The 13,223-nt window shown below is 42.7% G+C and overlaps 1 protein-coding gene and 1 long non-coding RNA gene across 2 annotated transcripts in view; one reads left to right on the forward strand and one right to left on the reverse strand.

The window, feature by feature from the left end:
* LOC118563573 overlaps positions 1 to 13,223 on the reverse strand; it is a 209,987-nt gene that overhangs the window by 86,721 nt on the left and 110,043 nt on the right. The window lies entirely within an intron of this gene.
* On the forward strand, positions 9,327 to 9,755 carry LOC118563804. The gene is made up of 2 exons (XR_004931450.1): positions 9,327 to 9,580; positions 9,655 to 9,755. It is a non-coding gene; the product is annotated as an uncharacterized LOC118563804 (long non-coding RNA).

Raw genomic sequence — 13,223 nt, forward strand, 5'->3', positions numbered from 1 at the left:
TGATTAAATAGCTACCTGTTTTGAATTGTCAACTGTCTATATTGTATCATAGGCCATTTATGATGCATACTGATATTTTGTTGTATGTACACAGCGTAATTATATATATATATTTTTTTATCTTGGTTGACGACCGACTGCCTGCTAGTTTGTTAGCTTGACTTGCCTTCTGTGAATCCAGGGGTAAATTGATTAAATAGCTACCTGTCAACTGTCTATATTTTATCAGAGGTCCTTTATGATGCATATACTGATCTTTATTTGTATGTACACAGCGTAATTATAATATGTTTTATCTTGGTAGACCACCGATTGCATGCTAGTTTGTTAGCTTGACTTCGCCCTCTGTAAAGGTAGCACTAACGTTATATCCAGGCGTAAATGGATTAAATAGCTACCTCTTTTGAATTGTCAACTCTGTATATTATATAAATAGGCCCTTTATGGTGCATATGCTTATATTTATTTGTATGTGCACAGTGCAATTTATATATATATATATATATATATATATATATATATATATTCTTAACTTGGTAGACAACCGATTTTCAGTCATTGCCTGCTACTTAGTTATCTTGATTTTGCCGGCTGTGAAGAAGGTATCGCTACACCAGAAATTACGAAGTTCATTAGTGAATCTCTGACATCTTTTATTAAGTAAGTTATTGAATGAACATATTTGTGCCCCTGTCTCAACAGATCTTGCTGGACCACCAGTATCGTTGTCATGGCCATCACAGGTTTCAGTGGATATTATTCATGCTTGTTCCCATTTTTTTGTTCCACACTGTTCATTTTTATCTTATGCCAGGTACCTTTATTATAATTGTTGTCCTTCCTTTGAGCCCTGATGCACTCTGAAGCCTGATGTATGTGGAGGATTTTTTTTTAAATGTATTAATCACTTTTTATTCCTTCCTGTTCCTTCACTTTGTTCTTGTTTTTCCAGTTAGATACACACATTTACACACACACACACACACACACACACACACACACACACACACACACACACACACACACACACACACACACACACATACACACACACACATCTTGTTGTCTCACTCAGTATTTTTTATTAAACAATATTTGATTGATATTTGATTCACCCCTCCCTGGGCTGCCACCTTACCGTGGTGGAGGGGTTTGAGTGTCCCAATGATCCTAGGAGCTATGCTGTCAGGGGCTTTAAGCCCCTAGTAGGGTCACCCAAGGCAGATAGGTCCTAGGTGAGGGACCAGACAAAGCGCAGCCCAAAACTCCCCTTATGATGAGTAAGATTATTGGACCTCGTGTTCCCTCGCCCGGACGCGGGTCACCGGGGCCCCACTCTGGAGCCAGGCCTGGAGGTGGGGCACGTTGGCGAGCGTCTGGTGGCCGGGCTTTTGCCCATGGAGCCCGGCCGGGCTCAGCCCGAAGAGGTGACATGGGTCCCCCTTCCGATGGGCTCACCACCTGTCGGAGGGGCCAAAGGGGTCGGGTGCTTTGTGCAACGGGTAGCAGTAGAGGGCGGGGACCTTGGCGTTCCGATCCTCGGCTGCAGAAGCTGGCTCTTGGGACGTGGAATGTCACCTCTCTGGTGGGGAAGGAGCCTGAGCTTGTGCGCAAGGTTGAGAGGTTCCGACTAGAGATAGTCGGACTCACCTCGACGCACCGCTCTGGCTCCGGAACCAGTCTCCTTGAGAGGGGCTGGACATTCTCCCACTCTGGAGTTGCCCATGGTGAGAGGCGCCGAGCTGGGGTTGGCATACTTGTTGCCCCCCATCTCGGTGCCTGCACGTTGGGGTTTTCCCCGGTGAACGAGAGGGTGGCCTCCCTCCGCATTCGTGTGGGGGGACGGGTTCTGACTGTTGTTTGCACTTATGCGCCAAACAGCAGTTCAGATTACCCACCCTTTTTGGAGTCCTTGGAAGGGGTACTGGAGAGTGCCCCTCCTGGGGACTCCCTCGTTTTGCTGGGGGACTTCAACGCTCACGTGGGCAATGACAGTGGGACCTGGAGGGGCGTGGTTGGGAGGAATGGCCCACCTGATCTGAACTCGAGTGGTGTTTTGTTGTTGGACTTCTGTGCTCGTCATGGATTGTCCATCACAAACACCATGTTCAAGCATAAGGGTGTCCATATGTGCTCTTGGCACAAGGACACCCTAGGTCGCAGTTCAATGATCGACTTTGTTGTCGTTTCATCTGATCTGCGGCCGCATGTCTTGGACACTCGGGTGAAGAGAGGGGCGGAGCTCTCCACCGACCACTACCTGGTGGTGAGTTGGCTCCGATGGCGGGGGAGGAAGCCGGTCCGACCGGGCAGGCCCAAACGCACTGTGAGGGTTTGCTGGGAACGGCTGGCGGAGTCCCCTGTGAGGCGGAGCTTTAACTCCCACCTCCGGGAGAACTTTAAACACGTCCCGAGGGAGGCGGGGGACATTGAGTCTGAATGGACCATGTTCCACGCCTCTATTGTTGAGGCGGCTAGTCGGAGCTGTGGCCGCAAGGTTGTCGGTGCATGTCGCGGCGGCAACCCTCGAACCCGCTGGTGGACACCAGCGGTGAGGGAAGCCGTCAAGCTGAAGAAGGAGTCCTACCGGGCTTTTTTGGCCTGTGGGACTCCGGAAGCAGCTGATGTGTACCGGCAGTCGAAGGGGCAGGCGGCTCGGCTGGTCGCCGAGGCAAAAACTCGGGCGTGGGAAGAGTTCGGAGAGGCCATGGAGAAAGACTTCCGTACGGCTTCGAAGCGATTCTGGTCCACTATCCGGCGTCTCAGGAGGGGGAAGCAGTGCAGTACCAACACTGTTTACAGTGGGGGTGGTGTGCTGCTGACCTCGACTTGGGACGTCGTGCGTCGGTGGGCGGAATACTTCGAAGACCTCCTTAATCCCACCAACACGTCTTCCATTGAGGAAGCAGAGCCTGAGGACTCTGGGTCGGGTTCTCCCATCTCTGGGGCTGAGGTTGCCGAGGTTGTTAAAAAGCTCCTCGGTGGCAAGGCCCCGGGGGTGGATGAGATTGGCCCTGAGTACCTTAAGGCTCTGGATGTTGTGGGGCTGTGTTGGTTAACGCGGCTCTGCGACATTGCGTGGACATCGGGGGCAGTTCCCCTGGATTGGCAGACTGGGGTGGTGGTCCCCCTATTTAAAAGGGGGACCGGAGGGTGTGTTCCAACTACAGAGGAATCACACTCTTAAGCCTCCCTGGTAAGGTCTATTCAGGGGTTCTGGAAAGGAGGGTCCGTCGGATAGTCGAATCTCGGATTCAGGAAGAGCAGTGTGGTTTTCGTCCTGGCCGTGGAACACTGGACCAGCTCTATACCCTCAGCAGGATTCTTGAGGGGGCATGGGAGTTTGCCCAACCAGTCTACATGTGCTTTGTGGATCTGGAGAAGGCATTCGACCGTGTCCCCCGGGGGATCCTGTGGGGGGTACTCCGGGAGTATGGAGTACCGGACCCTTTAATAAGGGCTGTCAGGTCTCTGTACGACCGGTGTCAGAGTCTGGTCCGCATTGCCGGCAGTAAGTCGGACTCGTTTCCGGTGAGAGTTGGACTCCGCCAAGGTTGCCCTTTGTCACCGATTCTGTTCATAACTTTTATGGACAGAATTTCTAGGCGCAGCCAAGGTGTTGAGGGGATCCGTTTTGGTGGCCTTAGGATTGCGTCTCTGCTATTCGCGGATGACGTGGTCCTATTGGCTTCATCAGGGTGTGATCTACAGCTCTCACTGGAGCGGTTCGCAGCCGAGTGCGAAGCGGCCGGGATGAAAATCAGTGCCTCCAAATCCGAGACCATGGTCTTGAACCGGAAAAGGGTAGAGTGCCTTCTCCGGGTTGGGGAGAATGTGCTGCCCCTAGTGGAGGAGTTCAAGTATCTTGGGGTCTTGTTCACGAATGAGGGGAAGATAGAGCGGGAGATCGACAGGCGGATTGGTGCAGCGTCTGCTGTGAAGCGGGCGCTGTACCGATCCGTTGTGGTGAAGAGAGAGCTGAGCCAAAAGGCGAAGCTCTCGATTTACCGGTCGATCTACGTTCCTACCCTCATCTATGGTCACGAGCTTTGGGTCGTGACCGAAAGAACGAGATCCCGGATACAAGCGGCTGAAATGAGTTTTCTCCGTAGTGTGTCTGGGCTCTCCCTTAGAGATAGGGTGAGGAGCTCAGTCATCCGGGGAGGACTCAGAGTAGAGCCGCTGCTCCTCCACGTCGAGAGGAGCCAGTTGAGGTGGCTCGGGCATCTGGTCAGGATGCCTCCTGGACGCCTCCCTGGTGAGGCGTTCCGGGCACGTCCCACCGGGAGGAGGCCCAGGGGAAGACCCAGGACACGCTGGAGGGACTATGTCTCCCGGCTGGCCTGGGAACGCCTTGGGATTCCTCCTGAGGAGCTGGCCCAAGTGGCTGGGGAGAGGGACGTCTGGGCCTCCCTACTGAAGCTGCTACCCCCGCGACCCGACCCCGGATAAGCGGAAGAAGACGGACGGACGGACGGATATTTGATTCATTCATCCAAGCTTAATGAGTTGTTATTCTTTAATATATTTGATTCTTTGTGCATGGCTTAGTATTAAAATTCTCATTGTTGTTTGGCCAACTCCTGCCTCATCAGAAAAAGTGGGTGTAAATGCTGAATGGACTGTTCTTTCTCAAAAAAGCACAAATGGAGTCCAATGGGAGTGTTGCCTGTCACTGTTCTCTATCACCCTCTCTGCAGCTAACCTTACTCTTACTCTGTGCATTAACCCAGAGACATAGAGAAAAATCTTAATAGCTCTGCACTTACCTATAGACCCAAACATATAAGCATAATGCTTTTGATAATATGTGAATGGCTTAATCTTAAAATTATATTCTTAGTCTTAACATGATCATGTTTCACGTTGTGGTTTGGGGTGACCACTTATCAGAAGTGAGCTAGCTGCTAGGCGAATGCTGAATGGACCACGGCAGACCTAACGCTACCACAAAGGTAAGCTAATGGCTGAATGGGAATTTATAAGCAAAATCACGGTAATCAATAATACAGCCCAGTCGTGATAAAATGAAAGTCATGAGACATCTGTCATCACATGAATGATATGGAAAAGAAAACTTAAGTTAGAGCCATTCTAGCCTGTTCTCCTGTCCATACGAACATGAACATAAGCTTTTCCCCCTAAAAATGTAAAACGTATATAAGTAATATACAGCTTTTCGTTGTCACCCTGCCTCTCAAAATGGAAAACTGACATTAACAAATATGTAATCATGCAATAACAGCTGAAAAAGTAGTAGGGTGTATGTTTATATATATATTTACCGTTAAATAACGCAATCGCTGCTGTCTGTCCCATAGAAGAACATGACAGCCAGTGTATGTTTTGGAACTATATCGGTTTACACGAACCACGTGACTGCCCTGGCGTTCACATCAAAGAGTTTTGCGACTCTTTCTCTCCATGGCTCTGCCCCAAACGCCCCGTGGTCAGAACCAGAACATCAATTTATATAAACTGAAGGCGTTCAAATATGAACAACTTTAATTAAAGATAAATACTAATGACTGAGCTAAAATGGCCTCCATAGGAGAGTTTAAGGCTAGAACCACTGCTGGTCCAAAAGAACACAAAGATCCGTCCCACAAAAAGTCTGATTGATCCCCAAGATTTCTGGGAAAGTCTTTGATGGTTCAAGAGAAACTGAAGCAAAGCAGCAAGTCTGACTCTGAGGTTAAATAAAGGAGTGGCCTAGTCAAAGTCTGGACTGAAATCAGTCTAAGATGCTGTGAAATAACCTCAGACATCGACTCCTGCTGGAAAATCCTCCAATGAAGCTGAATTAAAAATATTCTGCAAACAAAAGTGGAACAAAATTCCTCCTCAGAGATTTAAAAGATTTATTCCTGAAACTAAAAAAGGTTTTTATAATCAAGGTTATTATTAGATTTAGGAGGAAATTAACTTTTTATACATAGTTAGACTGGTTTGGATATCATTATATTATTTTAGTAATAAATTAAAGTATGATTTTTATCTACTCATTTTAGCTTTGATTATAAATTGATTGATGTTCTGAAACATTTTAGAACAAAAATGTAACAAAAACTTAAATATTAACAGAAGTTATCAACATCAACAGGATCAAACAGATCATTAATAATTCAGACCAAAGCTTGTTTTATGGTGAATGTTTGTATGACAGACTTTATAGATCCAGACAGTACCGATACAGCTGGTACCAGCGCCTGCTGGTTCTGCAGGTTGATCCTGGGAGGTTCTGCTGTGGTTCTGTGTGATGAAGCCATCAGGTGGAGGCTTCAAACACCAGGCCAAAGCTGCTGCTGATTCCAGAGCAAACACCAGTTTGTCTTTAGTGTCTTCTCCTACAAGACCTGCCTGGAGGAGAAATAAAAAGTCTGATTCTTCTGAACATTTCAGAGCTGCTGGACTCTTAAAATCATGATGTTACCTGAACAGCAGCTTCTGTCATGATCCGTTTAGGAAGATCCGTCAAGCTGTGAGGAACAGTCAGCACCCAGGTGAAGTCAGAGGCTGAGATTTCTCCTCCTGCTGGATGGAGTTTGATGGTTTTCAGAGCATCGTCCTTCAGGAACCTCAGAACTTCTGTGAAAACCTCCAGGAGCCTCATTTCCTTGTTGTTGGCTGCATAAATACGTCTATACCAGCGGTCCTGTGAATAGATTCATTTTCTTAGTTTGCATCCATTAACAGGTGAGTTTGTCAGATTGATGGTAAACTACTGCAGTCTTAAAGCCGGTCCAAACAGAAACTGTTATTTTGTTCCTTCAGATTTTTCTGCCTGAATAACAGATTTAAAGACAAACAAACAGATTTTACTGGTTTGAAAAACTGATCAGAGCTGGATTCTCTGTTTTTATCTTTGATTTAAAATACTAAACTAATGTGTTGTAGATGACTTTATGGTTTTAAGTCACATTTATCTATTTATCACATTTATAAAGGAAGTCTCTGCTTTTCCACAATGTTGTAAACAGGATAAAATAAAGACAACAGCAAATAAGTGGGTCTTCAGCAGAGATTGTAAATTTTCCAGGTCTGAGCTCCTCTGATATGGAGAGAAGATCGTTCCATAATTTAGATGCAGTGACCAAGAATAATGTTAAAAGGTACAAGGTCATTTAAACACTGGTTCCTAGTTCATTAATGTGTCTGTTTAGATACCAGAGAAAGTTCTGATTTAATTAAATCAATTATAAAACTAAGATTCAATCTAGAGGTTTCCTTCTGTGGAGCAAATGGAGGCAACCAGCTTCTTCATGCCTGAAATAACCAGACAGGAAAGATGAAAAATAATAAAATCTAGAAGCAGTGAGCAAACATTCAGACCTCCTCCTGGTTGTCATGTATAGGCTGGGACTTCCAGCAGCAGCTGAGATGTTGACCTCAGTCCTCTGACCAGAACATGATGTTGACATTCTGCTCCTTGAAAGTCTGGAGTTAGTTTTGTTGTGGTAAATCTCAGGATAGAGCTCAGATGTTGGTCTGTTAACTTGATCTGTGATGGACTTTGTTGAAGTTCATGATGCTGAACGTCTGCTCTCACATGTAGGCTGAGCCAAGCAGCATCTTCTGTGTCGTCCTCCACAGGTTTGGAAATGTGGCTTCATTAAGTGAAGCATAAAAGTCCTTCAGTTTCAGAGAGTTGAACTTTAAATGGAGTCAGACTGAAGATCTCTGAGTTCCTGCTGCTTCAGGATCTTGTGATGATGGACAGGACACCAGCTGAAGACATTTTCTTTAGAAACCAGAGAACTGATGGCAGAATTCTCTGTAGGTCGCTCAGTAATTTGCTTTATTTTTTCATGTTTTCGGCAGCCTCTGTTTGCAAGGCTAACGTGGGAAAAATGAGATTTATTTGAAATTTGTTCAGAGAATAAAGTGAATTTGGATTTAAAGGATTTCAGGTGTTTACATGTTGTGCACAAACTGATTTGTTTATGATATTGATTATCCTTCCAGCTGTTCAATTGTGGATAACTTTTGTTTATTTTTATTTCTTTTTATTCTGTTATTAAACATTTTTATATTTTATCTATTTTGTCTCAGCATCTTTTTGTTTGTATTCTATCTTGTAAAGCACTTTGTTCACCATATGAACTGTTGAAAAGTGCTCTATAAATAAACTTTGATTGATTCCCCTGTAGCTTTAAGTTCAGCTCATTCATGTGTGAAAATATGTCCACAGTAAATCAAAGTCACAAAGTCAGTTCTTGTCTCTCAGCTCAGGAAATTCATCAGATTTCCCCATTAACTCCAAAAATGTCCAGATCTTGTCTCTCAGCTCCAACACTCTTAGGAACACTTTGTCCAGACCTAACCAGCCGACACCAGAGAGGTAAATCAGGTCCTGATGATCGGCTTCAGTTTCCTCCAGAAACGTAATAAACTGATGATGCTGAAGTTCCTTTGCTGTATGAAGTTAATTAGTTTTATAACTAACGAATCAGAGGCAGGGGACCCAGAATTCAGCCAGACCAGCAGAGGTTCAGATCAGGTTCTTTATTAACAAAAAGCAAAACAGGGAAAAAAACAAAAAGGACCGTCAATCCAAAAAACGGCACAAAAATAAAAAGACCAACGGGGCAGGCAGGACAGGAACAGGATGGCTCAGATTACTGGAGACAAGGGGTCAAAAATCCAAAAGCAAACCAATAAACAGAAACTTGCAGGAGGAGACTCACCCATACTCAAACAGACAACCTGGCACCAGACAAACAACTAAGGTAGGCTTAAATAAGAGGACGGAACAGGTGAGCAGGGCGGGACCAATTAACCAAAACAGATGAAAGCAATTAAGGGAACATACAGACTAATAAAGAATAAACCTAGGATAGAAAGCAAGATAAAGACTAACGAACACGAGCTGAGATAAAATAACAAAGACCAGATAACTAAAAACAGACTAAGCATAAATCCAAAACAATACAAACAGAAATAAATTCTTAGACAGAAAAGTTGGCTAACTGAAAAAATAACCTAAACCACAACAGAACGTTACAATAACTGGATTAACGACATGATTAAACTGGAATATTTGCTTACAGGTCCACAGAGATTCCTGATGGATGAAGCAGCTTCATTCTCTCCATGACAGCAGACAACCGGTGATATAAATCCTCTCCCTGTTTGTCCTTTCAAGGACTCCATGGTCAGAAACTCTGTTATCTCTAAACTGTCATTAATCCTCTGATAAAAACCAGGAGCTGATCAGTGTCTTTATATCGTTACTTTCATCCAGGGCCAGTGAATAAAATTTAAAGGCCTTTTTGTTTAACTCCTGTTAAGAATTAAAAATATATCTTAGTTGGGGTTATTCATCGCGGTTCTTTTCCCGCTTACGTGTCTCGCTTCACGAGAGCTGGAGTTTGTGAATCAACGTTACCGGTGAGCCAAGAGCGGCGCCACCAGAGGGAGCGACAGTGCGGCTAGCTTGCTGCGGCTAGCTTACTAACATCACGGCTGCTAACCGGGACGAGGCCAACGTCCGGCAGCTAACCGACCTAACAGAGAAAACAACCAGTGGAAAACGACGCGTTGGATTGACAACAGGCAGAGGTAAAACTCTGCCTTGTCCGTAAGTACCGCTACTCACCACAGTTAGCTGAACAGCGAGAGATCGGCTGTGCTTGAACAACGCGTCTGGCCCAGGGTGTCTGTGTTCACAGAGAGACAGCGCAGTGGCCTCCAACTGCTGAGCAGGAGCCTTAAGGAAGCGACAGGCAAAAAGAAGCGAAATAATGCCTCCAAAAGGATCCAAGACCGACGGGAGACAAGATGAGGACTATGTATCACTCACGCAAGTCAAAGAGTTGCTGAGCCAGCAAAAGCAAATGTATATGGAGTTACTCCAACAACAACAGGACAATTTTAAGGGTTTTGTTAAAATCATTGTGGACACTACTAACACCAGAATGGACGCAATGACACGAGAACTACAGGACATTAAAACCAGTCTGCAATTTACACAGAAAGACATTGACGACATTAAAGTAGAAAGTGCTAAGCACAAGGACCGAAATGACACGGTGCAGTCAGACATATTTAAAGTATGTGAGGGTATGATGACTATCACGGATAAAATGGAGTACCTTGAGGGGCAATCAAGGAGAAATAATTTGGTTTTTGATGGAATTCCTGAATCACCAAATGAGACTTGGGCTGAGACTGAGGAGAAAGTGAAAACTATTTTAAATGAAAAGCTAAACTTTCAACATAAGGTTGACATTGAGAGAGCTCACCGCACCGGTAAACATAGAGGGAGACAGACCCAGGCCCATTGTTGTCAAATTTTTACGATACAAGGACAGATCAACTATTCTGCAGAGCACCAAGGCACTTAAGGGATCTAAGATTTTTATTAACGAAGACTTCACGGATGCAGTAAGGAAAAGGAGGGCGGAACTAATGCCGGACTTAAAGCAGCACGTCAAAGAGGGGACATTGCTTACCTACGTTATGATAAGTTGATCACCCATCCACGTACTAGTACCCCTAAATTATCCAACAATGTATGACAGACAGCCAGACATAGCTGACGTTCACTTCTGAATGAGAAACATGCAACATATCACGGCCTATGAGGATATAGAGCTACCCGTATTCCAACACAGAAACTATCATCAGCAAGATATTGAAATTGACATTGATCCTGATAACAACTTCTATAATGTCAGCAATGATAGTTGTCACTATTACAGTGATGATCAGTTCAATAACAGCATTAAAATGGAACAAAAGCTGTCAATAATTCACTTTAATAGCAGAAGCCTCTATGCAAATTTTGACAGCATCAAACAATACCTCCAACAACTTTCACAGACATTCAATGTTATTGCCTTATCAGAAACTTGGCTCAATAGTGATAAGGGCATAGACTTTGAAATCAATGGTTATGAAATGGTTTGTAAAAACAGAGAAAACAAAAATGGAGGAGGAGTAGCTTTATATGTTGATAAGAAGATTAATTATAAGTTGATTGAAACAATGTCAACTGTGATGGACAACATGTTTGAATGTGTGACTATAGAAATACTCATGGAAAAAAGGAAAAATGTCTTAGTGAGTTGCATTTATAGAGCCCCTGGATCAAACATTGAAGTATTCAACAACTGGATAGAAGAAAATTTTCTAACAATTAATCAAAAAATAATATTTTTCTGTGGGGATTTCAATATTGACCTTCTCAATCCAAATAGACATAGAATGACTGAAGAATTTATTAACACCATGTTCAGTTTAAGCTTGTATCCTAAAATCACCAGGCCCAGTCGCATTACATCGCACTGCGCTACCTTAATTGATAATATTTTTACAAATGTGCTGGAAAATAATTTAACTAGTGGAATATTAATGAATGACATAACCGATCACTTACCAGTGTTCATAGTCTACGACTGTAAGTGCAAAACAGACAATCAAAAAATAGAGACTCATTACAAACGGGTTACGTCTGAAGAGACACTAAGAGTCTCTAGAAGCCGAGTTGTTGGCCTATGATTGGAGATTAATATATAAAATGAATGATGTGAATTCAGCATATGATGAATTTTTAAAAAATATTTAAAATATTATATAACAAGCACTGCCCAATCAAACAATATAACAGGAAAAGCAATCAAAAAAATGAACAGTGGATCACAAAAGGAATACAAAAGGCATGTAAAAAGAAAAACAAACTTTATAGAGAATTTCTAAAACATAGAACGTCTGAATCAGAAAACAAATATAAGAAATATAAAAATAAGTTAACTAATATTATAAAAACATGTAAAAAGGACTATTATTATAAATTACTGGATAGGAATAAAAACAACATTAAGGAAACATGGAATATTATAAATAGAGTCATTAGAAAAGTTAACAATAACAAATATCCAGACTATTTTATAGATAATGAACAGAATATAACTGATTTGAAAAGTGTCGTCAATAAATTTAATAGATTTTTTGTTAATATAGGACCTCAATTAGCAGAAAAAATACCGACTACAAAAACTGCAACTCAGCAATATCTAATTGAGAATAATCCCAGCTCCTTATATCTCAACCCTGTACTAGAAGAAGAAATCATAAACATTGTGAAAAACTGTACAAATAAGACTTCCACAGGATCATTTCCCAACAAAATGAAAATAGCGAAGGTCAAACCAATGTATAAAACTGGCAACAAACACCTCTTCACTAACTACAGGCCTGTTTCTCTTCTCCCACAATTTTCTAAAATCCTGGAAAAACTCTTTAAGAAAAGACTGGAACAATTCATAGAAAAACATTCGCTACTTATCAGCAGTCAATATGGATTCAGAGCAAACCGGTCAACATCGCTGGCCGTAACTGACTTAATAGAAGAAATAACCAACGCAATAGATAGTAAGAAACTGGCAGTAGGGATATTTATAGATTTAAAGAAAGCTTTTGATACAATAAATCATGAAATCCTACTTAAAAAATTAGAACGCTATGGAATTAGGGGAGTAGTTTCTGACTGGATGAGGAGTTATTTAAAGAGCCGGAAACAATTTGTGAAATTGGGAGATGTGGAATCTGATTGGCAGGAGACTGTCTGTGGAGTACCACAAGGATCAGTATTGGGACCAATTTTATTTAATCTTTATATAAATGATATCAGTAAAGTGTCCAATGCATTAAAATTTATCTTATTCGCTGATGACACAAATATTCTAGCCTCAGGAGATAATTTAGAGCATCTTCTCTCAACAGTCACTTCAGAGATTAGTAAGTTAAAGATATGGTTTGACCATAACAAATTATCCCTAAATTTGGACAAGACGAAATTCATGGTCTTTGGGAACTGTTATAAAAATATTGAAATTCAAGTTCAAATAGAGGACGTAACTCTAGAAAGGGTTTTTGCTAATAAGTTCCTCGGTTTAATAATAGATGACAAAATCAGTTGGAAACCTCATATTCAACATTTACAGAGTAAACTCAGTAGAAGTATATCCATATTGGCCAGAGCTAGACATGTATTGAATGCTAAATCACTTCATACTCTATATAACTCTCTGATTTTACCATATTTATCATATTGCTGTGAAGTGTGGGGAGTTAATTACAAGAGCTCTTTACATCCGGTAACCGTCCTACAGAAACGAGCCATTAGAATCATCCATAATGTCGGTTATTATGAGCATACAAACCCGCTCTTCATAATATCCAGAATTCTCAAATTTGACGACCTTGTAGAATTTAAAATG

The sequence above is a fragment of the Fundulus heteroclitus genome, chromosome 7 (genome assembly GCF_011125445.2).
Source record: "Fundulus heteroclitus isolate FHET01 chromosome 7, MU-UCD_Fhet_4.1, whole genome shotgun sequence".
NCBI lineage: Eukaryota > Metazoa > Chordata > Actinopteri > Cyprinodontiformes > Fundulidae > Fundulus > Fundulus heteroclitus.